The 26,491-nt window shown below is 44.0% G+C and overlaps 1 protein-coding gene and 2 long non-coding RNA genes across 8 annotated transcripts in view; 2 read left to right on the forward strand and 1 right to left on the reverse strand.

The window, feature by feature from the left end:
* LOC123379592 overlaps positions 1-26,174 on the forward strand; it is a 33,587-nt gene extending 7,413 nt beyond the window's left edge. Inside the window, exons 3-4 of the long non-coding RNA XR_006584240.1 lie at positions 378-6,317; positions 14,900-26,174. This is a non-coding gene — a long non-coding RNA (uncharacterized LOC123379592). The remainder of the gene's footprint in view (positions 1-377; positions 6,318-14,899) is intronic.
* Positions 1-26,491, reverse strand: part of KCNIP1 (potassium voltage-gated channel interacting protein 1) — a 343,533-nt gene that overhangs the window by 37,100 nt on the left and 279,942 nt on the right. The window lies entirely within an intron of this gene.
* Positions 7,986-10,183, forward strand: LOC123379594. The gene is made up of 2 exons (XR_006584242.1): positions 7,986-9,252; positions 9,883-10,183. It is a non-coding gene; the product is annotated as an uncharacterized LOC123379594 (long non-coding RNA).

The following is a 26,491-nucleotide window of genomic DNA, read 5'->3' on the forward strand; positions in this document are numbered from 1 at the left end:
CCAAGTTTATAATTCCCCCAAACCAGAAACTCACCCAAGTGTAATTAACATTAAAATAAACAACAAATTGTTAGCATGTTGACACAATGAAATGTTGCACAGCAATTCGAATGAGTTAACTACCCCAGCGTCCAACAATATGGATGAACATAGACTGCAAAATGCATGTGCGCTGTTACAAGTCAGGAGAGCCGTTATCTTGGGGGACAGGTGACTGGGTTGGAGTGAATAGGGACTTCTGGGATGCTGTAATGGTCCTCCTCTTCTTTTTTTTTTTTTTTTTAAATCTTGGTATTTGTTACACGGGTTCTGGTGCATATTATGGTTCAATGAGAGGTTTTTGTTGCTGTTTGTTTTGTTGTGTTTGTTTTTCGTAGATACAGAAAGACCTGCCAGGAGACGGTTGCAACTGGCTGAAAAACGTTAACTTTGAAGGAGACCAATGAGGGGCAGATTTCCAGTCTCTCCAGCAGATAGAGTCCACCAGACCTGCTGATGTAGGGCAGGGGAGCGTGAGCGAAAGGGATCGAGAGGTGATGAGGAAGCTCTTCCAGGCTTGAGCAATTGGGTGGGTGTGTTGGAACTGGGGTGTGCAGTGGGGAGGGTTGGAAGGGGGCTTGTCACACCTCCCTCTGTCTCCTGGTGGGAGCAATGGGCTGTTCCAGGGATGGGTTTGGTTAGTGCTGATGTACCTTTGGCTCAATTGTAAGTCAATAACCTGATGATCAGTGCTGGAAAAAGAGCTGGTTACCACCCTTGCTTTCTACACATCTCACCTTCTTAGAATAGTTCAGACTTATTCTCCAAACTCAACAACTTTTTGTGGCAGGGTTCCTGGATGCTTGTCAAAGGGACAGAACGTATTTGTTCTCTTTGTAGGTACTATGCCAGGTACTTGGGCACATGGGGGTAATAGCTTCAGATGTTTCTCCTGATTCTAGATGTTAGGAGGAGAGGAAGGGACCTTTAAAGAGAGCCTCTCAGTGCAAGTTGCTGTGTCCAGTGATTTCATACCCTGCATTATATACTCCTTAAATAACCTCACCAGGATTACTCGATAAATACCCATCATTACGGCTTGGTTATTAGTCATCAAGTAACAAAGCTGGAATTTGAACTATGTCTGTTTTTTATTTTGCCGTGCTGATTCTGTCTGATCAAAGATGAAGGTAAGGGGATCAATGGTGTCTCACAGGGTAAGGGAGGCCACCCTCACGTCTCAGTCTCCATGATGTCAGCAGGGAACCCCCAACGCTTAGGAAGTGCTTGGAGATCTCCAAAAGAGGGCAGCTCTGAGATTGTGTTTTGCCATTTTTAAAAAACATTTACCCATAATGTCTCTTTATAGGATAATAAAAATGAACCATCTGTGGTTCATTGGGAAACATGTCTCAGGCTTATTAAAAATATATGAATTTTTATTTTAAGATGGGATGGCCATATTATTCAAAATTGTAAGCCAAAATGTATTATCTATTATTAATTTATTTTTAATAGACATCTTTCTTATAGATTAGCATTCTAATTACTTCTGAAAAAGTGGGCAGCAGCGAGGCGAGGTTTCCAATTAAAATTGTCCTGAAGACAAATGGAGGGCTTGGGCTGAGAGACGTCACTCTTTCCCCGTCTGGGAGCAATCACATCTGTCACCCCCAGAGGGGCCAGGCCAGGCTGTCCGTTTGTGCTAGATCGGCCCCAAGAGTTTGAGGTTCTCCTCAGGAGTGAATGGGGGTGCTTCCAATGGTGCTTTCTGGAAAGGGCTGCACAGGTGAAGGTGAAGGCCATGGGGAGAGCCGCCTCCAGTTCTGTTGCTTTCCCTCCTTTCAGCTGCCTGCCCTTCCTAAGGCCCCTACACTGCCTGCCTGCTCGTCCCTCTCCAGGCAAAACCCCAAGTGCCTGCTGCAGTCGCTGGAGAGTGTGTGGGCTCTTTCAAACCCTTGTGTAATTGAAACATCTCTGCATTTATGGGTTTAAAAAAATTTTTAATGTTTATTTACTTTTGGGGGGGGGTAAGGGGCAGAGAGAGGGAGACGCAGAATCTGAAGCAGGCTCCAGGCTCTGAGCTGTCAGCACAGAGCCCAACGTGGGGCTTGAACTTACGAACTGTGAGATCATGACCTGAGCCGAAGCCGGGCGCTCAGCTGACTGAGCCACCCAGGCGCCCCCACGTTTATAGTTTGATTGAAGCTCAGTCACATCACTTCCAATCAGGTCATGTTGATGGCAAGCCTTCTGCTGTCGGATATTTGAATCTGTCAACTGGAGACGTGGAAAGGGTTGGATGCTGTGCAGAGGGAGTGTGGCTTGAATCCCATGCCTGTCACACACTCGTGTGGCTTCCACAATTTCATTGCCTGCCCAATGGTATTTCCTCATATGTGAAGGACACTCACTACTTAGGGTCTTCCCAAGGTTTAGGTGGATACCCAGAAGTGTGCATTTAGTCGGTGTGCAACAGGTGTGGTTCCTGCCTTTTCCCCTCCTGTCCGTGTGTGGACTGGGTCACTCTGCTGGGTGTCGGTCTGGCACCACTTTTATGGGACAATGTGTAGGAGGTCTGGCCCCTTCCAAGAAAGACCAGCATAGGGCAAAGCACACTGAACAACATCCCTCAATCCCCTGGTTCGGTGTTCTTTGCTGGGCTGGACATTTCCATTCTCTGGGCTTCAGTTCCTTCTGTAGTAAAAGGGGTGGGGTGGACAGGGACCCTGCCTTTCTACTTTGTAGCCTTACCAGTACTCTGTATTTTTAATTTACTAATCAGTTATGGATCTAGTCTTCAGAAACCTCTCCAAAGTCACCTTGAACCTATGCTATTTTCCGTTTATATTAATTTTCTCTCAAGATACTGAGTTTTATTAAGTTTATTACTTTTGGGTGAGTCAGAGTTCTTTTCATCAGTCTAGTTTACTTCTTTTAACCCTCTGATTTTACTATATTTTAGATTTTCTCAACATTCTTGTACTTGTTTAACAAGCACGTAAATAAGTCCATGCTCTCTGTATTCAGATTTTAGGAAAAAGATGTGTAGAAAAGAAGTTTAATGAATTCCTACTATGTGAAGATATGCCGAGTGCTTTCACTATTTGTGAAATCTCCTTTTATCTTTCCAGAAATCTGGGGAGGTGATGTAGGGATCCTCAGTTTGCCATTGGACAAGCTAAGACTCAGAAAGCTTGTGTGACTCTCCCAGGGTCCCATAGGGAGCAAGCGCTTGTTCCGGGATCTGGAGCCAGATCTTTTTGCAATGAACGTTGTAATGCTGTAGTGTTGTGCCTGGCTTCTTTCCGCTTTCCTTCTCTTCTTTATACATTGGAGAGATGCAAGTTATTATTCCCCAGAGTTCCTCAGGACCGATTCTTCACATCTTCAGACCTGGAAGATTTTTTAAAAGCCTCCCTATCTCGTCTAAAGTGCAGACTCGATAGGAAGGGGTCTCCAGGGCTCCCATCCAGCAGCTTGCTTCTTTCCTGTTGCACTTGACCGAGGAGGGATCTTAGGATAAAGTGCTGTGATTGCCTCAACTTAATTCAGACCCGGCCGAGTAGCAGCCCGCACATTTAACACCATGCATGTTTAATTGCATCTGGCCGATGAGTGCGTTGCATGTTTGGGTATCTTAGGTGGTTCTTGGGGAAAACTGAGGGCATGTATATCAAGCAATTTTTGAATTATGTCTCTATTAGCATCTGTGAATGTCTCCCCGGGGGAAGCCAGGAAAGCTCTATTAGCAGAGCAGTTTAAAACAGGATTGGAGGAAGCAGTAGGGGAATATCCCGTAGGGAACAATAATTATAAACAGCACTTCCATGTAAACAGGTCTTAATGTGTTTTCTATATTGAATTCCTGAGAGTGAGACTCTTGGGTGGTGTCTCAGCGCCCCCTCCAGGGAACTTAAGTAGAAGGCTTAGTGGACCCCTTTACCTCCCTGGGCACCAGAATCTTCTCAAACCATGGCAATGCTGAGTTGTAGGCAACATGATCATAAAGGCGTTGTTGTGTGACCTTGGGCAAGTCACTTCCTCCCTCTGGGCCCTTGTAGAGTTATTTATAAAGTGTTAGCACTAAGCCAAATGCTCTCATACAATTCATGTCAATTAATTCTCCCAACATCCTACAAGGTGGGTTATAGTACCCCATTTTACAGATTAGGAGAGTAAGTCTCATGGGAGTTAAGAACCTTGTGCAAAGTCATTAGTCAGCAAATGGCAGAAGTGGGGTTTGAATTCTGGCTTCTGACTCCAATTCCAGGGTTACTTCCAAGACTCCAGATCATTTCCGTGACTTTTAGGGTCTTGTCCAGCTAAACATTCTATGAAATATACCTTTTTGGTAGCAGAAGTTTGGTGATCTCATCTTGACTTTTGCAACCCTCCCTCAACTTACTTAGGCTCTGGCAGCCATGGGGACAGATATATTTCTCATTAGTTCTATGTTTTATGGCTGCTGCTGACTTCAGTGTTCTAGGGTGTATGGCTCAGGCCAGTGTACCCATTTGACATCCTAACTGAGGGTTGGTTGTCACGGTGATGGTGGTATAGAGAAATGTGGCCCTGGCTGGGTCATATCCCTTCTGTCTACCTCGACAGCTAGTATATCACGTGTTTTCCTGTGAAATCATGAGATCATGATTCAAGTTTGGATGGATCTTGGATGTTATCAATGGTTTTCAAACTCCTATTAAGGCAAGGAATTCTTTAATGAAAAGCAATTTTGCATGGAGGCTAAGTAAAATAGATGAAAGCAATTAGATGCTGGGGTTAAAGAGGGAGAGCAGGAGAATGTTTTGTTTTGTTTTGTTTTTTCCTTCCCCAAATCCTGTATGGTCCTCCTTCTGGAAATTTTATAGATCAGCATTTGGAAACCACCGATCTAATTCAACCTGCTCATTTTATGGTTGGCTAAGGTAAACCCAGAGAGGAATGTGGATGTTGCCGAGGGACAAGGCTGAGGCTGGAGTTGAGGGCTATGGACATGCTGCCTGGGGCTCTTTCAAAAACAAAGAAGTACCAATGAGGTGTCCAGGGTTGGGCTTGAAAGCATTCCCAAGCATGAGCAGGGATGGCCATTAATTTGTGCATTAATCCATTCATTCACCAGCTTTCACTGAGTATCTAGTTGTCAAGTAGGAGAGCTTGCTCTATTCTTGGAATGTTCTCTGAAATATCAAGGGATTACTCCCAGGGCAGCCCAGAGGGGGGAAAAGAAAGCTTGTCAATAATTAGGATGTGTATTAAGAAGGGAATGTAGAGGTCTGGAGAAGGAGCCAAGCTGTGGAGGAAAACGAAGGCCCAGTGGAGGGGAGCGAAAAATAACTCTGTGTATGGTGTGGGATGTGGAGTCTTTGCTGGAAGGCTTGGCCTTAGTCCCCCAAATGTATCCCAAGGTGTGAGGAAGCTTTGCAGGTAAACCTCGTTATTTGTTCATTCATTGAACACTTCTTGAGCATCTAGAACGTGTTGGGCACCATGTTGGGCAGAAGGAGTGTGTGTTGAACAGGGCAGGCGTACTCTCTTCACAGACAGCCCCTCCTCAAGTCTCCTCTTTGTCGTCAGGATAAAGGCATTTGTTCATTCATTCAACAAATGTTTGTTCTTGGTGCCAGAAGTAACTCTTCTCTCAAAGCTGATTCCCTCGGGGGGTGCAGCTTAGAGTGTCTCATGAGGGGGAAAGGTCACCCCAACCATGTTCTCTCTAGTTTTTAAAATAAGCAAATGTGAAAGCAGGTAATAGCCTAAAGCCAGTATACTATGTTAGTACCATAATTTAAAAACAATTTTTTTTTTTACTCAGGCTCTTCACACACAGATTCACGGACAGGATGATTGCCTAAGTGGGGATCTGCTTTTCAGGGGTAGTTGGAGCTCAGTCAGTGTGCAGAAGGGTATGCTTTGATGGAGGTGGATTAAAAGCCAGGAAGTCAGGAGAGGATGCACAGAAAGACCAGCCCAAGTGGGCGTCCCAGTGGAAGGGCCTGAGTCACTTGAGAGAGGTTGAGAGCCTGGGGCTGGAGAGAGAGAAGATGGGGTGGTGGGGTAGAGGGGTAAGCATGGAGAGGGAGGGTGAAGGCAGAGAGGAGGAACCTATGAAGAGCTTTGACTTTTTCACCTTTGAATATTGCCTGGAGGGAAATAAAGGAACAATACTGCAGTGCTCACTTATTTCAAGGGCATGGGATCAGTGGCGTGCCTTGCTGAATAGACTACACAAGTGACTACGTGTGTGCCATTGAACTCTGACTTCAGAAAGCCTCAGATGCCCAGTTGGAGAGATGCCTGAGGAGGAAGTAATGAGACAGACTGCCCTTTCCAACCAGGTGTGTGGCATCGGAGACAAAAGCAGGGTTCCTCCCTGGGGCTGGTTTGGCTGGGGAAAGCAGGGGGGTGGAGGGGGGTGGAGTTCTGGCTACAGCTCAGGTGCGAAGTCGGCTCCTAGAACTTTCTTTTGCAGCATACGGTCTCTAGAGACTGGAGTACAAAGAGCAGTTGGTAAGCGTTAATAAGCTAAGCGGACTCCTAAAAGCTGATGATTGTAGGCTGGAACTCACTGGACCCCCAGGTGAAGGCTGGAGGATCCAGAGAGCTGAGAATGCACTGAATCCACTTCCTGTGGCTGCCTCCCGCCCTTTCTCACTCCTGCCTCTTCACCCTCTCCCCAGTTCTGACCATTTCTCTCTTCCTTCCTCTTTCCTTCTGCCCCTCACCTTCCTATCTTGTCTCTCCCATTCTCCTTTCTCTCCAGGTTCTTCTGTAGTTGAAAATATGATAGACTTTCTCAGCAGGTTCAGTTTATTCCTTAAGCACATGCTATATTTACTTTTCTTAATATAAAATCAGGTGGTGATCCTTCTATGTCCATAGCAGGAATCTGAGCACTGGTGTCACAGCAGTACTTGGCCCTGGGGACAATGTGGGACTGGGATGGTAGGCCAACTATCACTTTGTTTGTATGGTAGGGGATTGTTTCTTTCTTTTTTTTTTAAGTTTATTTATTTCGAGAGAGAGAGAGCATGAGCATACATACACCTCCCGCGTGCCCATAAGTGGGGAGGGTCAGAGAGAGAGGGAGAGAGAGAGAGAATCCCAAGCAGGCGCTGCACTGTAAGGGTGGAGCCCACCTCGGGGTTCGAACTCATGAACCGTGAGATCATGACCTGAGCTGAAGTCAGATGCTTAACCGACTGAGCCACCCAGGCCCCCCTGGAATGGTTTCTGAGCACAGAATGCATCCTCCTGATGCAGAATGCATTTCTGTCCTCTTGGAGGTCATACAAGTAGAAAGTTCTAGACACAGAACTGGGAGCCCATTCAGAGCAGGAGACAGGATTGTCCTCGTGGGAGATGAGAGGCCTGAGGAAGACCCTCCTAGTTACCTTGAAAGATGTTTTCGGGACATCATAAGCCTCGGCAATGTAAAAATGATAATATAATTAACAGATTTGGTAGGTAGAGGGAGACGGGAAGAACAGAGGAAGTAAAAGTGTCCTCGTCTTCTGATATTAAAGAGAAGGTGGTCAGTAGATATTGTTCAAAGCCAATATTGAAGGAGTCAAGAATTAAGGACACCATTGAGAGTATAACAATATCGACAGAAGCATTAAAAATAATGAGACCCGGAGGTAGAAAGAGGAAAAAGAGAAGAGAGGTTTGAGGCTACGTCTGTAGAGGAGTAATCTACTTGGGTTCTTTTGTTTACTCAGTGGTGGGAGGGCATATGAACCCTGGGTATATATCTATAGGTGTCAGCAAGGCCATGTTCCTTTAAAATTTTTTTAATGTTTATTTATTTTTGAGAGAGAGAGAGAGAGAGACAGAATGTGAGCATGGGGGGGGGGGGCAGAGAGAGAGACAGAGAGAGAGAGAGAGAGAGAGAGAGAGAGAGAGAGAGAGAGAAACACAGAATCTGAAGCAGGCTCCAGGCTCTGAGCTATCAGCACAGAGCCTGACGCGGGGCTCAAACTCACAGTAGGCGAGATCACGACCTGAGCTGAAGTTGGATGCTTACCCTACTGAGCCACCCAGGCGCCCCTGCCATGCTCCTTTTAAAGTCTCTGGGGGAGAATCCACTCCTGACCTCTCCCAGCTTCTCATGGCTGGCAGTGCTCCTTGCCTTGTGGCCGTCACTCCAACCCCTGCTTCTAGCTTCACATCACCACCTTCCCTTCTGTCTATGTCCGGTCTCTGCCTGCCCCTCTTTTATGACAGCATATAGGACTTACGATGACATATGCAACCACCCAGGTAATCCAGGACACTTTCCTCATCTCAAGATCCTTAACTTAATCACATCTGCAAAGAACATTTTTCCTTATAAGGTGACATTCATATGTTCTAGGTTTAGGACAGGATGTCTTTGGGCGGCCATGATTCAGCTCACTACAATCTAACTGCGTTAGGTTATGAATACTTTGCCAAGAGAAGGGTTACAAATATTCAATGAGTAGAAACAGTGATATTATCAATGCTCCAGGCAAAGTTTAATTACAAATTTTCCTGCATTTGGACAACAGAAAGTGCTTGTAGTGGGACCAGAAGACTTGACTTGAGTCCTGAAATTGTTACTTTATAACCATGTGGCCTCGAAGCCAAAGCCTCAGAACTTCAGTTTTTTAAAAACTATGAAATTAGTTCAATAGCACTATAGGATCTTTATATCTCACAAGATTTCTCTGCTATCCAAGTTAAACACTTGATGGACGATGGGTGCCTATGCTATAAAGTACTACACAGGCACTAAGTCCGTAAGAAATCACTAAAGCTGGCTATATGTGCGTAGCTGGCTTCACATGAACCACATTTCAAATCTTTTGCCGTCAAGTAGACCCAGCCAACCTCTGGAGTAATAATTCATGTTTCATACAATTTAGAGTGCATAGAAAGACAACTGTTTCTAAAGACTCCAATAGACACACTTGGATTCTCATGGTTTCCCTGAGTTTGTGAAGTTATTACTATTACTGCTATTTTTTCGGGTGGTTTTCAAAGCCTCTGACATTCCTGATTCTATAAACAAGCTATGGTTAGAGACATAGCGAAATTACCTTATGTTTAGATAGGTGTAAGATATGGCAGCAAGAGAACCCACTTTGAGAAACACCGATGTATGCCTCACTGTTACAGTTATGCCTGGACCTGTAACAGTAGGTCGCTTCCGCAGTTGCTGTAGCAGTGCCAGGAGACACGATGCTTTGGGGAAAGGGGACTCCCATCTGGCAGGGTGAAGTTGCCTCAGGCTGGCCCAGTGAGCAGCAGGTGAGACAGAGACAGAGAATTAACTGGTAATGGTCTCTGAACTTTCGGGGGGGGGGGTGGGCATTACTTGTCTGTCACCCGCACCCCTGCCTGATCTCCTCTCTGCAGTCCCTGCTGCCCTCACTTTGGCGGAATGGGTGAGGAGTCGGATTGATCTGCAGGCCATGGCAGTGAGGGCTGGGTGTGCACGGTGACACTGCATTCAAGGGGAAAGTCACCCCAGTCTGGTTTTTACTCTGGAAGTCTCACTGGCAACTTCCAAATCCCAAGGGAAGGACTGTACTGCCCAACAGGCCTGATGGACATGGGTTTTGTCTTTTTTTCTCTTATGAGCAGGGTATTCATTTGATTGGCATGATCTAAGGCTGAAAAATAATTGAGATTTCAGGAAGTACCTGCTATGAGGCAGATAATAAGCTTGCTACTTTCCCATGTGCCACTTCATTCAATCCTTACAACAACAATCTGCAGCATTTACTACTACTGTTATGAGTTGAGTTGTGTCACCCAAAAAGAGATGTCGAAGTCATGAACCCTAGTACCTGTGAATGTGACCTTGTTGGAAATAGGATCTTTGCAGTTAAGGTGAGGTCAAGGTGGCCCTAATACAATACGGCTGCTGTCTTGTAGGAAGAGGGAAGTACTGAGTGAAGAAGAGACACACAGGGAGAAGATGGTCATGTGCAGATGGAGACAGATTGCAGTGACAGTGTCATAAGCTCGGAAACACCTGGGGTTACCAGAAACTGGAAGAGGCCAGGGGAATTCTCCTCTAGAGGCTTAGAGGGAACACAGCCCTGCCAACTCCTTGCTTCTGGATTTCTAGCCTTCAGGACTGTGAAAGAAGACGTTTCTGTTGTTTTGAGCCACCTGCTTTGTATAATTTGTTACACTAGCCCTAGAGAATTAATACAATCATCATCCTCATGTCTCCCTTTTTACAAGTGAGGAAAGTGAAAGCTGGGGAAGAAAAGGGTCTTGCCCACGGTCACACCACTGATAAATGGCACATCCAGGATTGGAACACAGCTCTTTTGACTCTAGGCCCAGTATCTAGACTCTTCTAAAATCACTAGTGGGAAATAAAATGAGAATAAGATGAGGCCCTAGGAAAGACTACCGACAGGTTCTTCAGAATTGTTCCCCTGCTCTCTTTAGAATGGCTTCATCCCATTGGTCCTGGTGTACTCAACAGGAGGTGGTATTCTCCTCTTGGTACTCGAATGCGTGAGCAGAATTTCCCATGTCACATGCACAATAAAAATGGCATTTTGGACCATATGGGGAAGGCTGTAGTATAACAGGCTGTGTGGTGTAGACTTAAGGACAGACCACAGACGCCATCTTACTTGTTGAGCCACTTGGAATACAGGATGGAGGGCAAAATTTTAGAGACAAACGTCTCCACCTTATTATTGCTGTATTTTTGGAAATTTTATCTAATTTCTCTAAACCTGTATTCTTTTTCCTTATATAAAAGGAACAATGATATCTACTTTCCAGTGTTATTTAGTTTTTTTCCTTAGAGTGTTATTTTGAGGATTACATTAGCTCATGTACATAGAAGCACCTGGCACTATACCCAAGACACTGCAGGTGCTGAATAAATGTTAATTTCTTCCTTCACCTAAGGTTCCTGGAGGCAGTCTTAAACATATGCTTTCTACATTTCACCCTAATCCCCTCATTACTATAACATTAGATGAGAATTGATATATTCCGTGGTAATAAAACCAAAAGCTGTAATATTGAGAAGCTAGAGCAGGGGAAGGGAGATGGTTATGTCTGGATATGGAAAGGAAGAGCAAGGCACTATTTTCCACGGCACCTTTAGCCTGAGAAGGAAGTTTCTCTGGAAATTTCTCTTATGTTAATTTGTAATCTCAGTGGGTGTCTGCTTTGAAGCTTGGAACAGGGATGAAACACGTTTTTGGGATCTGGTGGTGAACAGGGGCTTTGCTCAATTTGTTATGGACTGGCAGGCCGAGTTGGGAGCTCTAGAGAAGCACATATCAGGGGCCGGGCCTGGGAGAGTTCCTATGTGCACACAGAACTGTTCTACCAGATTGTTCAATTTCAGGTGGTTTTCAAGAAAGAAGGAATTTTTTGAATGTGCTTCAGCTTCCAACATCTCAGGGAAACACAATCAATTTTAGCTGAAGCCTAGCATACAGGCCTGGCATATAGGGCAGATAAAGTGAAGATGGTTTTGTTGAAGCAGGGACATAGGGCGCAGGATCTGCCTTACTGCGCCCAGCACCAAACTGAAAACAAGGAAACGTTTGGGTCGCTTCAGAATGCCATGAAGCAGAGATTGAAAATCATCAATATTCTCATAAGGAAATTTAGACCCAGATAACAAATGACTTGACCAAATTTAAATAGAGAGTGATCATTGATAGGAACCAGGTCTCCTGATTCCTAATCCAGAGTTCATCCAACCACATTATCCTGCATTCAGTCTTCTGGTCTACCTCAGCTTTGTACTTCAGCTGGTCCTTTGTCTACAAATGTATCTCATTATTATGTATAGTTAAGGCATATGATGCTTCTTGGAAGAGAAATTCTGTCTACACAACCTGATCCAGTTATGGAAGAACATACATCAAATACACGTTGTATATACATTGAATATAAATTACTGGAGGTTGGTTTTGTTTAATGCATTGCTCACCAAAATTGGAATCTTTCCAGAAGTCTAATTTTACGTGATAAAAATTATATAAACACATGGTGTCCTATTGGGGACAAAATTTCGTAAGGAGGAAGAAAATACTCTTCATTTCTTGAGCTTCTTTAACTTTGGAAACCAAACTACTAACTTTGTAGTCATAAACAGCATGGTTAACCTGAATTTTTGACTACAGTCTCACTAAGGAATGGAAGCTAAAGTCACAGCTAATGAGGTGATTTTAGGGTAAGGATTCTTGTGAGGGTTGAGGGTGAAGGGGTGAAGGAGGGGAAGGAATTGGCATTTGCTAATGATTAGCATTTCACAAAAGTTTTTAGCACTACAGTCTTCCCACCTGCTTCTTAACGTTCATCAACATAATGACTTCTAAAAGTCATTGACTTCTACCAACAACAGAGCTATCAGACACTCTGAGAGAGGACTGTGATGTTATGTGCTATTCTCACACAGCTAGTAATCCACCAAGACTCACACGCACACGGGGCAGGAAGAGAATATTTAACCCCTTCCAGTTCCCCAACTCTCCAGGCACCACATTTCTGCACCACGTACAGCGCATCATCCCTGGGTCAGCCTGAGCTCCGCGGCGGGGGCTAGGGTCAAAATGGCTGGAATTTAGCAGGGCTTTTGCAAAGCTCTGGGGTCTACGCGCTACTTTGCCGGGCGTTTTCTAAACTACTCATGACAACCTAAGCTGAAAAACATTCTTATAAAATAGGGAAGCTCAAGAGCTCGCTTACCGTCTGACAAGTCAATCAGCCCGAGGTAGTGCAAAAGTTTCAGAGAGGAGCACAGGACCACCACTATTCCCAGTGTTTGGAGTCCCTCGGACTCGCCCTCCGCCCACATCCTGCCAGAGCCCTGGCGCCACCAGCAAGAAGCCAGGCAGGCATTTAAAGCCCGTCTTCCAAGCCGTTCTTTCCGCTGTGCTGATTTTCACCACTCTCTTGGCATTCCCTCCCTCCCTCCCTCCACTCCTCCCCACTCCCTCCACCTTCCTCCTCCTCCTTGCCAGCAACCTCTACGTTCATAGCAGTCTTCGCTTTTGCTTTTACTGTCTCTTCTCCTAAGGCAATTCCCCCAAAGGCTTAACCAACCCCTGCACATCTAGTACCCGAGTGTAGCCCTAACCGGCAGCGTCTCATGGCTATCCTCTTTGTGACTGGGAGGGCACGTGAATAGTGAATGTAGACTATTTCAGACATAAAGGAAAACACTTCACTGCTTTCTATCTGCCATAGGCTTAGAGGGGAAGGCTATTTTTCAAAAGGACAACAATTTGCCTGTAGTTCTCCAGTAAAAACCTATCAAGCTTGTTCTGGGGTACAAGCGGTCCCTGTTCTGACATCATCAAGTACCCCTGGAAACTGTATCACCAAGAAAGTATTTGTAAACTGGGCTGAGTCTATAGTTCTATTTGTGTTTAGGTTTTACATCAGTAGAAGAAATTACTAAAAGCAAAACTGATTGAGCAAAACTAGAAAGAAAGTAAAAGATGGGGAAGGAAAGGAGTAGGGTTGTTGGTGTGTCCAAGCTTCTGGGCTCTGTGGGGGCGTCACACTCTGCCTACACTGGATTGTTCCCAGTGAGCCTGGTGGAGAAGGGCAGCCAGCATGGAGAAGAGGGGAAGACTGAGACTTCAATCACAGACACCTGCCCTTGGGAAAGTTCCTTGATCTCCACAAGGCCCTTTCCTCTTCTGCGAATAAACCTGCCTCAAATAAGGGAGTCCTCATCAAGTGTGATGAGCTTGCAGTTAGCAAATGCTGGCCTGAGATTTGGAGAATACAGCATGCGGGCAACAATGCAGGGGAAAGACATTCTCATGACTTCTTGGTAGGGATGTAAATACATACAACCTCTCAGGAGGGAAAATCTATCAGAAATAGAAAGTGTATATACCCTTTGATCCTGGAATTTCACTTATAGGGATGCCTACATGTGTGCACATGCGTGTTTGTGTGTGTGTGTGTGTGTGCGCACGTGTGTGTGAAAGGATATTCATTGTATCATTTGTTTGTAACAGAAGACAGAAAAAACTTATATGTTTATTACTGAGGAAAGTGGTTAAATAAATTATAGAGCATATGTAAAAGGAATACTATAAAGCCATTAAAAATATACAACACAGGAGTGCCTGGGTGGCTCAATTGGTTAAGCACCCAATTTTGGCTTAGGTCATGATCTCACAGTTCATGGGTTCGAGCTGTGTTGACAGCTCAGGGTCTGGAGACTGCTTCGATTCTGTGTCTTCCTCTGTCTCTGTCCCTCCCCCACTCATGCTCTCTCTCTCTCTCTCTCTCTCTCTCTCTCTCTCAACAATAAAAAGTAAACCATTAAAAAATGTAAAAAATACACAACATATTTATGTATCTTTTCTTGGAAGAACACGGAAAAAATATCATTAAGGAAAAAAGTAAGTTGTTTAGTAGATTATCATTTTAATTTTGAAAAGGGACACACACACACGCATACACAAACACACCATCTGCAGGCCTATACATAATATAGTTTCAGAAGGATACACTGATAATTGACAATTTTAGTTGCCTCTGGAGAAGAGCACTGAGGGTGTGGTGTCAGAGGGAGGCCCATTGTTGAAATTTTCTCCTATGTATACAATCTGTTTTAAACCATAGTAACTGAATGTGAATGCTCATGTCTCCCACTTTTCTTTCTTTGTGAAAGGGGAAGATATTCTACATATCAGACTGAGACTCGTGTCTCTGCTCTGCACTTTCCTCCTTCTTGGTTCTGTATATCAATCTCCAATCTCATTTGCACCTGGGCAGTGGTGTCCTGAATCAGCCCATTCCAGCTAATAGTTAAGTTTTTAGGAAATTAACAAGGCGGTTGTTAAATCTTTGGTGGTTTGAGCAGCCACAGTAGGAATATTTACACTATGGAGATTGGCAAACAGTACATGAATGCTTCCTCTCCCTCCCTTTATGGCAGGAACACCACTTTGCCTTTCCAGACCCCACCTGCCCAGAGGGAAACCTGACAAATTCACCTGCCCAGAGGTGTTCCTGACTTTCTGGGTTTCCTCTCTTCTGGAGCCCTAGCAAGTGTAATAGTTAACCCAAGGGGCTTAGTGGGATTTTAGGCATCAGCATAGCCAGACATGAGGAACTAAAGTAAGAACAGAGAGTCTTCAGTTTCTGGTAAGTCAATACTTTGTTCTCTTGGCTTCTCTAGCCTACACCTCTCCTGGTTTCTGCCTGCTTCTTCCCCTCTCTTTCCTGCTTCCTTGCCAACAACTCCCTGCCTTATAAGACTGGTGCTGTCCCTGACTCTGTTCTGCCTCTGCATGCTCCCCTTTTGCAAGCTTATGCCTGCTAACTGCTCTAGATGTCAGCTCAGGACTGACTGGCACTGATTGCAGCCATGATGTGTCCAACGGGTTTCGCCTTTTGCCCTCTTTCACGTCATGCACAGCACTCCCAGCTCAGTTCCACTGACATGTATTACTGAGCGCCTGTTAGATGGAAGGCCGGGTGCCAGGAGTGAGATTTCATCTCTTGTGGCATTCTGGAATTTCTGGGAATGAAAGGCATGAGAAAGAGGAGTAGTGGCTCCCATGTTCTGCTTGCTGTCACCATGTAAGGACTTGAATTTTTCCAAGAGCTCTGGTCTCAAAGCCTGGTCCCCTCCTGATTATCTCTGAACCCTGAGCTTTAGGGACATGTGCCTCCCAGGTGACTTAGCTCAATGGCAAGCAGACAGACCGAACTATTTTCTAGCAATTGTGGGGTGCTTTACACAAGCCATCTCCCCAGATTCTCACAACAGATCTTTGGGGGGTGTTGCCATTTTCATCTCTAAGAAGATCAGAAGGATATTCAAGTCTCATAGGTAGTGGGTGTCTGAGTGTCAGGCACAGATCTACCTGCTTCGGAAGTCCATACTCTCCCACATGTCCAGCTGATCAATGATGAATCTCTGGCTTGGTATTTGTGAGAGATACATGAATTGTTATTCGAGAGCCTGCCTTGTTCTCATATCCCATTTCCATTCAGCATCACGTGGAGTCTACACAGCTCTTCTCTCTACATGTAGCCTCCTTTTAAATTTTTATTGGAGTTCCATCTTTCACTTGATGAGAATTTTTTGCCCTAACCGAAGCAATCATGGAATCCATTTGACAAATTGCTTTTTCTTATTTCCACACAGATTGTAAGGTGAATGTGTCTGCATTGTGGGTATGGGCCTGCACAGAATTGGGCACTTCTCTCACCAATTTGTCTCAATTGACTAGTTTTCAGCCAAGAATCTTCACTTTGGTGGCCCTCTTCAATTTTTTGTCAGCACTGGCAGGCTTTATTCCCCACCCCCCACTCTGGGCTGTTTGCCATAAAGAAACAAAGGTTTGATCATTCATGGGACATTCTCTTTGGGTAAGATTATAGCAGGAAGGGCTAGAGGTGAGGTGCTGAGGGGGAAGTGGGTGGTGAATCAACCTCAGGTACCTGATACCTGATTTTGTTCTGACATAGACACCACAGAAGGCTGGATTCCAATTCAGATCGTCACATACTGACACATGAATACTGGCCATGGACTTCAAGGTCCCTTAGGAATCTTGGGGACCACTCTGGTCACACTCACAAATGCCTAGTGTCTTCACTCAGGCTACTGTAACGAGATACCATAGACTGGATGGCTTGAACAACAGACATTTATTTCTCACCATTCTAGAAGCTGGGAGGTACTGACATAGGGATCTGGCAAGAAGCCTCTTTCTGGCTTGTAGATGGTTCCTTTCTTCCTGTGTCCTCACATGGTAGAGAGAGAGCTGTAACCTTTTTCTCTTCTTATAAAGTCACTGATTGTATCATGAAGGCTCGATCCTCATGACCTCATTTAAACCTAATTACCTCCCTAATTACCACTTCCAAATACCATCAGATTTAGAATTAGGGTATCAACATATGAATTTTGGGGAAACACAAGACATTCAGTCCATAGCACCTAATTCTGCCAAACAATCACATGTTCACCAAATCACTGGGTTTGAATTTAGATCTTCCAGCTACTAACTATGTGACCAGGGACAAATAATTAAACTTATGGAGTCAGTTTCCTCATCTGTAAAATGGGGATAACATTTTGGTACCCATATCCTAGGATTGTTGCAATGATGAAATGAGCTAACACTATAACCTCTTAGCATGGTCTCTGACACCCAGTGAATGGGGCTGCAACACAGAGGTTCAGAGCACAGCCTCCAAGACCAGACTGCCTGCACGGACTCTTAACTCTACTTCTTACTTAGCTCTGTGACTACTGGTGAGTTACTTAACTTCTCTGTGCCCAAGTTTTCTCGTCTGTAAAACAGAGATAATCATAGTACCTACTTAAGGGTTGTTGTAAAGATTGAAATGAATTAGTAATTAAGCATAGAAAGAACCATATTAGTACCATTATCATTATTGCTCAAGGGGATAATATATTAGCTGGGGCTGATGGAGAAGTTATAGATTAAGTTGTTATGTTCTGGAGGTTTGGGTCTGGGGAGAGGAAGGAATACTGTTTCAGGTAGGGGAATCAGACCTACTCCGGAGATTTCTGGGTGTTATGAACTTCAGTTCTCCAGCCACAAATCTTCCTTCCAGACAAATGGTTTCAGGCAAGTATTTGTTGCTGCTTAAATTTCACTTGCGTGTGGGCCCCTAGCAGTCAGCAAATAAAACTCTCTTTTAGCTAGCTACTTCTGCTGCTCTCAGCTTGCTCACTGATGTGTAACCTGAAATAAACAGAGGTGTCCTGTGGTGTAGCCTCCCACAAGATTGGAGCAGTTGGCTTAGCTAACCAAAACCACATGTGCAAAGCCACGTCCACATTCATTGGACTCAGTAGGGCTTGCTGGTAGTATGTGGGTTTCTGAGTGGTCTCCTGGTAAGGTACTGTCTAAATCTCATTTGGACAAACTAATTGGGTAGGAGCCTCATCTTCCGGAATGTTCTGCTGCAGTTGGCATAAAAATAATGCCAATAATTGCATTTGGAGTTTTCTTTTCTTTAAAAGGTGTAAAGAAATGAAAGAATTCCTCAGAGCACCATCTTTGAGCTCTTGATTCTACCAGGAAGCAAATTATTTAACTGCAAGATGGTTATGGTTCAGAGAGAAAATCATTACTATTCCCATCACTGGTCAAAATGGGAAAATTATTTCTGTGTTCTTTTCCTAGCCCTTATCTTGCAGCCCTTTTGGGGGCACTGGCTGGGTTTGTTTAAATTAGTTTTATAGGGGTGCCTGGCTGGCTCAGTCAGAAGAGCGTGCAATTCTTGATCTTGGGGTCATGAGTTTGAGCCCCACGTCGAAGGTAAAGATTACTAAAAAATAAATAAATAAATAAAACTTAAAAAATAAATTAGTTTTATAATGATGATGATAACTGTACAATAGGAAAGTAATGACATCTTCCTTTTTTCTTTCCTTCTTCCCTTTCCTCTCTTCTTCTCTTTCTCTGTTACCACGCTTGTGCGAACACAAAAATAAAGGCCTTACCCATCAGGAAGTTCACAATATCTAAAAAGTCCTTTAGGATTTTTCCTTTGCAAGTTCTGTTTCACCTTTTCAATCATTTTGCGTTATTGTAGTTTCTCAACAGATATTTGGTGAAAAAATACTATGCCCTAACTTTAAGTTAGGGTGCAGAATTATTTCCATTTTGCAGATAAGAAAACAGGAGCAAAGAGACAGAAATAAATACTATTAACATTTTCCTTGGATCAGGCATTGTGCTGGACTTTCACACGGGTCTTCTCCTTTATCTTAATTGTCATAACAACCAATTAGATGCTCACTGGTGGCCAGCTTCCAGAAGAAGCTCAGAAAGGGTGAAGTGTCTGGTTGGTGGCAGAGGCCAGACTGAGTTCAGATCTCTGTATCCTTTTATTCAGGATTTCTCTGGTTACCCTGGTCAGGAGTGGTGGGTGGTTAGGGATGGGGTTTGGAGTTGGTCCTGATCCCCAACTTTCCTGTTTCTGCTCAGTTCTTTCCCTTGGGCCCTTTGCTTCTCTCTCTAGGAACAACTATGGTACCAATAGCCACCCCCACCCCACTGGGTTAGATATTCTACACATTTTATCTCATTTGGTCCCAGCAATGATTTGACTTCTTTTCTAGTCGTTAATGCCCCTGATGGGATATTTATGGATTTATGGGATGGGGCAGATGCCGAAATGTAAAAAACAAACAAACAAAAAAACAACAACAAAAAAACCTCAATGCATCTAGCTGGAAACCTATCTCTCATATGCACATTGGGAAGAGGTGTCCAGCTCCAAGCAGCTTCCTGCAGAATCCAACTGGGCTGGTTCTCTATCCCAGGCTTCAGCACCTGAGTAGTCAATTCTCAAAGCCACATCTGTTTGTTTGATTTTGATTTATCACCACCCCATGGAGCTTGGGGGCAAGGAAGACTATGGTAGGATTGCTTTCTGGTTTTCCCTCTGCGATTTTAGAAAACCCTTAGGAAGGACCATTCCAAATACCTTAGGAGATCAATTTGGGGAGGATCCTGAGCTCTGCTGCAACAATTCCATATCCGCTAGGATGAACTTCAGGACCCCCTCTCTCCGCACCACCCCAAACGTTCAGCCTGCAGACTCCTTCAACATTCTGCCCTTCCCTACCAGGGTCCTAGGCTGAGGAAGGAGAGATGTAGGTCTCTTTGCTTAAAGCAGGCCAGAACACAGGAGTTCACATTGCCCAGCAGGGAAGAGTAATGAGCACATTTATTAATGAGGCACAATGTTTGTGTCAATTGTCAGCGCGAATCATTTGTTGGCTAGAGCAAAACCTAACTGCCATTGGTGGAAATTCATTTGCAAATGAAGTCAGTGAGATATGGCATTTAGATATCCACTGACACGTTTCCATGTTTAACTCCTTTGCTTTCTCAGGAAGGATCCAGGCCCTGCTAGAATTTCAACAGAAATTCCCATTCCATACACACACTGTTTCCATCCTTTCTATCCTTGCCTCCTCTCTTCACTGCTTTCTTCCTTCCTGCCATCCTACCTTCCCCTCTCGTCCCTCCAATATCATATTTCCTGTGTACTATGCCCCAGGCACTGGGGATACACCACTGACTAAGATCTATCTCAGCCACCAAGGAGACTCCAGTCCAGTGACTGTCCTTACAAACAGAACCACAGATGGGGCACCAGTCCTAACCAGCTATGTTCCCAACAGAATGCATTTGACATTGCCTTCCTGACCTGCAGAACTTGAGTTGCACTGCCCATTCTCTTGTCTATTTCCCCATATGGAATGCTTGCTCTTCTTTTCTATGCCAAATAAAGCCAATTCAGCCATCTGCTCTCTTTTCTCTGAATGCAGAACATGTATTTGTCAGTCATGTGTTTTTTGGGAGAAATCTCTTGCTTTAGTTTCTTGCATTACTAATTAACTCTCAATTACAATGGTAAGAGTTATTACTGCTGTAGGAAGGCAGCATGACAGGGACATGAGATCTGAAGGCAGATTTGGGTCTATTCATGTCTCTGACATTTGCTAGCTGGATGACTTTCAAATAACTTGACTTTGCTGAGTCTTCATTTTCTCACCTGTCAAATGAAGACAGGTGGTACTTCCTGGGTCTCAGGACACCTCTGTTGGCCATGAATACAAGGATGGTTTCAAACGCTCTGGCAGAAGCATCCACTTTCCTTCAAGGAAGGTGTTTTCCTCCTACCCCCAAGGGATCTGTCTTCAAGGTCCTGTCCAGGGCCCAACGTGAACAGTCCATGGGCTGAGCTTTGAAAACTGGAAGGAGGTATGTTTGCTTATATATATGTTTATCCACACATATAAGATGTCCCAACCCATTTATTTTATGGGATCATAGAATATTACAGGGGCAGAGTAAGTCTGAGGACATACCCTCAAGAATTCTCCAAGTGACCACTGATTCTCAACCCTATAACACCTGAGGGGAAGACACACTTTATTGGGAACACTGGCCAAAGCATTGACTCTTGTTTGATGATATGGGGAGTGAACTGGATAGAAGATTTCAGAATCTCTAAGAGGCAGATGTGTGTAATCAAGGACAGTTCCCTAAATGATTCTTCTATGTGCCCTTCCCCCATTAGAACCACTCAGACTCCTTTAAAAATATTATGAAATATTTCAGACATAGGAAGAGGCAGGAAAATAATATGATGATACTCATATGCCTATTTTAGGAGACAGCTATCCCTATCTATCTATCAATCAGTAGAACTGAAGCCCATATACCCTGCTCAGATTGTACTCATGTCCCCCCCGCCCCAGGAACCATATACTGAATTTGGTTATTTTTACTTCCATACATTTCTTTTTAGTTTTACTACACACACACACATATGTGTATATTCCTTAAATAGTATACAGCATCATTTTATATGTCATTACATTTTATATAGGTAGAATCATACCACACGGAAACTTCTGCAACTTGCTTTTTATTGGTTTGCTCAATCAAGCCTGTGTTTATGAAATTCACCCACGTTGACACGGGCAGCTGTGGTTAACTTTCATGTTGTATTATATTCCATTTGGTGACTATGCTGTGCTAAATACACTATTCAACTGTTGGTAGATAGTTAGGCTATCACTTTTAGGCTATTGCAAACGAGGTGGCTCTGCTCATTATTGAACATGCTCCTATAGCCCATTTGCAAGAGTTCCTTTAAGGCAGTGGTTTCAGTGGGGATTTTGCCCCCCAGGAGGCACTTGGCAACAATACCTGGAGACCTTTTTGGTTGTCAGAACTGGGGGATGCTAGTGGCATCTGGTGGATAGAGGCCAGGCATGCTGCTAAATATCCTACAATGCACAGAATATCACAACAAAGAAATCCCTGTCCCCAGTGTCAACAGTGCAGAGGTGGAGAAACCCTGCTTTAGGGTGACGGTAGCATTGCTGCATCACAGACTCTTTACTAAGCATCGTCACGCTGTTTTGCAAAATGGTTGTAGTAAACTTACACCCAAACCAGTGGCCTGTGTAAGGACTCCCACACACCTCCATTTTATAGATTGGAAACCTGAGGTGCTGAGTGACAGGGACAAGGGTATGGAATGACATTCAAAAAACTTTGACAAAGACACAGATGTTGTTGTATTTTTCCAGAGAGGACACATCAAAGGAAGATAAATCTAGTCCTTCAATGCAAGAGACATTTACACAGTGTCTACTATGTTCCAGGAGCCATACTTTACACACATTGTCTCTCGTCTTCTTCAACTGCAGAGCTTGGTACATGAGGATCACACAGCACACGTCATGGCATGGACTTTGAGGTCAGAGGACCTGGTGTTGGGTTCCTGAGCAGTTATTTGCCAGCCCTGTGCCTCGTGAAAGTTACTCGACTGCTCTAAACTTCAGTTTCCTCACCTGTAAGACAGGGCTCATACCCAGTACCTACATCACAGTGGTGTTGTGCCGGAGGAAATGCAGTGGTGGCCCATGAATATTAGCGGTCATCAACATCGTCATCACTCATTTATAGATAAGGAATGGAGCCTCAGAGTTTGAATATGTTGCAAAAGTGATAAGTTGTAAGTGGTAGAAATAGAATTTGAACTCAGGTCTGTCTGACTCCAAAGTCCATCTCATTTCAATTGTGTCATGTTGCTCCCCAAGAGGGGAGCACTCCTGGTCCCATCCCACCCCTGGACTTTGGGGCAGAGGGTGTAGCCCATATGAATTACTAAAAGTCAGCCTTCATCAAATACTTTTAAATAACACATTTTAATAGTTTCATGAATATTTAGTAACTCAACTAAGTAAAACAAATGCTGCCAAGGCTTAAGTGCCCTGGGGACCTGCTGGAGTAGATCGACAAGGATGATCCGTGATTATAATACAGATTTGCGTGCAAACGGTGATGCTGCAGAGTATGAAAACACCTCACTCTCTTACAAATTATGACTCTCTCCTTTACTATGTTACTGCTGTTAACCTGCTCCATCTTTGAAGACAAACCAACTGAAACCTATCGCATCTGCAAAGGATCACAAATTTAGTATTAGTGGTGTCAGAATGAACGATGCTTGCCTTCCTACACCCTATTTGCAATCATGTCCTCCAATTTCTCCTCCACTCCCCACCCCACCCCCTTTCCTCCTGGGAAGACATTTGTCTTTAGAGACTGGCAATGAGGCATTTGCCATTGTACACATTATGACATATTTTACATATGCTCCAAGAAGCTGGGGCTAAATTACACTGGTGAGTTATTAAAAACAGCTCTCAATGCTATTATTATTTATTGCATTTCCAACTCTCTGCAGCAGCTGATTACACTGCTTAATCTTGTATTTTTTTTAATTCCCCCTTCCCTGAAATTAATTCTCCCTGCAATGAATAAGCAGGGTCAGCTGCACTGAGTGCCCATTGGGAAAGAAAGTTTGGATTCTAGAGAAGAGTTTGATTGACAGCTCTGGGACCAAGCCTCTCTTTCTTCAGGGGAGGAAGTCTCTCACTTGAAATATGAGCACCTTTTCTCCAAAGTACTTCCAGAGTTTTCCAGATCACAGGTCTCTCCATGCTGGTCCCCTCCATACAGTGTCTGTTGCCATCTCTGACTGTCATCAAAGGTCTTCAGTGCCATGGCCGCTGCTCACCTCCCAGCCTCACCTCCCACAGCCCTGCCTCTCCACCCAGGATGCAGTCATCCGCAGGACTTACAGTTCCTCCAGGGCCAGGCTTTGACTTGTGAGCCTTCCTACCTAAGGGCTATTTCACTTGAAATCCTACCTCCACCCTTATTTCCTTGGCCAACACCTTTTCCTTTCAGGCTCAGCTTAGGAAATAACTCATTTGGAAAGCCTCCCCAGTGCTGAACCTGAGTGTTTCTCCCCTGCTTCCATGAAACCTTGCACTTAATGTGGATTGTAGCTCTTGACACACTCTATTGTCATTGTGTGTTTACGTATCTGTTTCTTGACACACTGAACTACATGAGAGCAAGTTGTTCAAGTTCCCAGTATGAGGCCTACTACAAGTTAGTGCTTTAGAAACTAAGAAATCCCAAACTCAGAAGTAGTTAGTGGAGTAGAAAGAGCCAAAGCTCTTGAATTAGGCATTTATTCTTTCATTCATTCATTCGTTCATTCACTCAACAAATATTTATTGAGCATCTGTTATGAACCAGGAACTATACTAAGCCCTAGAGATACAATGATTAGAAATCAATGGTTATAGTGTTAATGGCCTAATAAGGGAGAGGTATAAAACTCAAATAGCAGCATAAGCATATAATTCTAAACTGTGATAAGTGCTATAAGAGAAAAATACTCAGTTATGACAACATAAACACAGAGCCCAACCCACACCAAAATTGGTGTAGGGAGTATCATCAGTGATGCCTTTCTTGAGGAAGTAATGCTTGACCTAAGAGCTGCAGGATGAATAGGTGTTAACATGGGTAAGAGCACTTAAGGAATAAGTGAAAGCATGTGCAAAGGTCCTGAGGTGAGTGGCAGCCTGAGTGCTCAAGGGGTGCCTGGGAACTGACTGAAGGCCAGTGTAGAGGCCCAGGGAATGGGCATGGATGGAGGGGATATGATGGAAGATAAGACTGGGAGGCACTCAGGGGGTAGGCCACGCAGAGTCTTGTAGACCATGTTATGGATTTGTCTAGCCTGGGCACAATGTGTTTTAAACAAAGGAATAACATCATGAGTGAGAGAGAAAGAGAGAGAGCAAGCATGTGTGTGTGTGTTGTATGTTTTAAAATGCCTGTGATGGAGAGAACAGAATGGAAGGTGACAAAGTACACAGATATTGTGGGGTATACACCTGTAAACTGCCTCAGATGACACGATGGCAAGATGGACTTAATGACTGAAGCACCACTTGGAGGTGGGAAGTCTTCCAGAAGTCCTCATAGAGACACCTGGATCATATGTCACAGACCTGCTCCAGGATGTGCCTCTTCCAATGCAGAAACTCATACTGGGGTTAGCTGGTTTGGGGGCCTCTGCTTTAGAGTTAACCTCCCAGGGCCTGTCCTACCTGAACTGAGGATCATTTATAGTTTATGCATCTAAGGTAAAGAGGTCAGAGAGCTGAACTTCACCTCTAAATTCTGCCTTTGACTTCTAAGTCTTGACAATATTAATTCAACTCCAGACTGGACTTAATTTTCTACCTTGGGAAGAATGGGACCTGGGATGTCATATGATTCATCTTTCCATTCTATCCATCCATCAATTTCTATCTCCCATTCATCTATCCATCCATTTATCCATCCATCCACCCATTCAACAAATATTCACTGGAACAACACTGGAGAAGTGTCTAGAACCTGGCCTCTTGATCCCTAATACAAGAGCAAGATCCCTTGCTCTTCCCTGGTCCACATCTGTCATTATGAGTTAGCGTCTCTCAGCTATAGCCACGGGGATGGAGTCTGACCCAGACACTTCACAGAATTTTGTTCTTTCAGTTCTTTGGTTGCTGAATTGGAGCCACAGGCAAACCCTGCATTCTTTTCTCCTGATTTAATTGGCCTATTATTTTAAACTTTTGTAGATAAGGGAATAAAAAAGTCAGTGGAATATTGTATTCATCACATTCAAATTAATATGCTTCATTACCATAAGACAAGAAGTGTAGTTGCAATATTTTCTCAAAACTTTTAATTGAACAGAGCATGGGAGGGAGTAAAGCAAAAATGGAAACCACCAAGCTCAGATGTTGTTTTTCACTTTCTCAGAATGTGTGCTGTTTGTGATACACTCATCTCATTAGTGTTAATTATGAACAAAAATAAAATGGCATTTAACACTGTGCTGAGACTTTAATTAAAGACAAACCTTCATACCCAGGAACTCTCTGAAGTCCAAGGTAGTTATTCTAAAATGGTATAAACATCTGCTGAGCCAGTGGTACCCCTATACCCACTCCATCCCCTACTGTTGGAAGGCCACTTCTAGATGGAAGCCATCCATCCATCCATCCACCCATCCCTTCAACAGATAAGCTTTAACTTGCTCATTTAAACTCTAAAGTAGTTCTGGGGCAAGAAAACAAATATTTGTTAAGTACCACTGTATCATTTTAAATACATTATCTGAAGGCTGATAGAGCAGAAGGAATACAGGGAACATTCAAGTAAGGGTAGTTAGTAGTACTATTCACATTATCCCATTTAATCATCAAATGGTTCCACGAGGTGGGGGCAAATTATTATTGCATGTAATTTATAGGAACTAAAACCAAAGTCCATAGAAATTAGGTCACTTGCTGAAGGTCATATTGACTCCATATTTTCCTGCTTTACAATGCTAAGCTAGAAAGAGTATTCTGAATTATCTAAATACAGTTAGTTATTCATTAATTCAACACAGATCATTTATTGTGTGCCAAGGTCTGTGCTAGCCGCTGGAGAGAGCGCAGTCCCATTGCTTATAGGTTCAGTGGGGTAGGTAGACAATTGGATGGTGATGACAAGTCAGTCAGTGATGGGTGCTAAGATTAGCAGAAGGACTGAGAGCATGATGCAGGGACACCGGGCCCAGCCTGGAAATCCGGGAAGGGTCCTCC

Source organism: Felis catus, chromosome A1, assembly GCF_018350175.1.
Source record: "Felis catus isolate Fca126 chromosome A1, F.catus_Fca126_mat1.0, whole genome shotgun sequence".
Classification (NCBI taxonomy): domain Eukaryota; kingdom Metazoa; phylum Chordata; class Mammalia; order Carnivora; family Felidae; genus Felis; species Felis catus.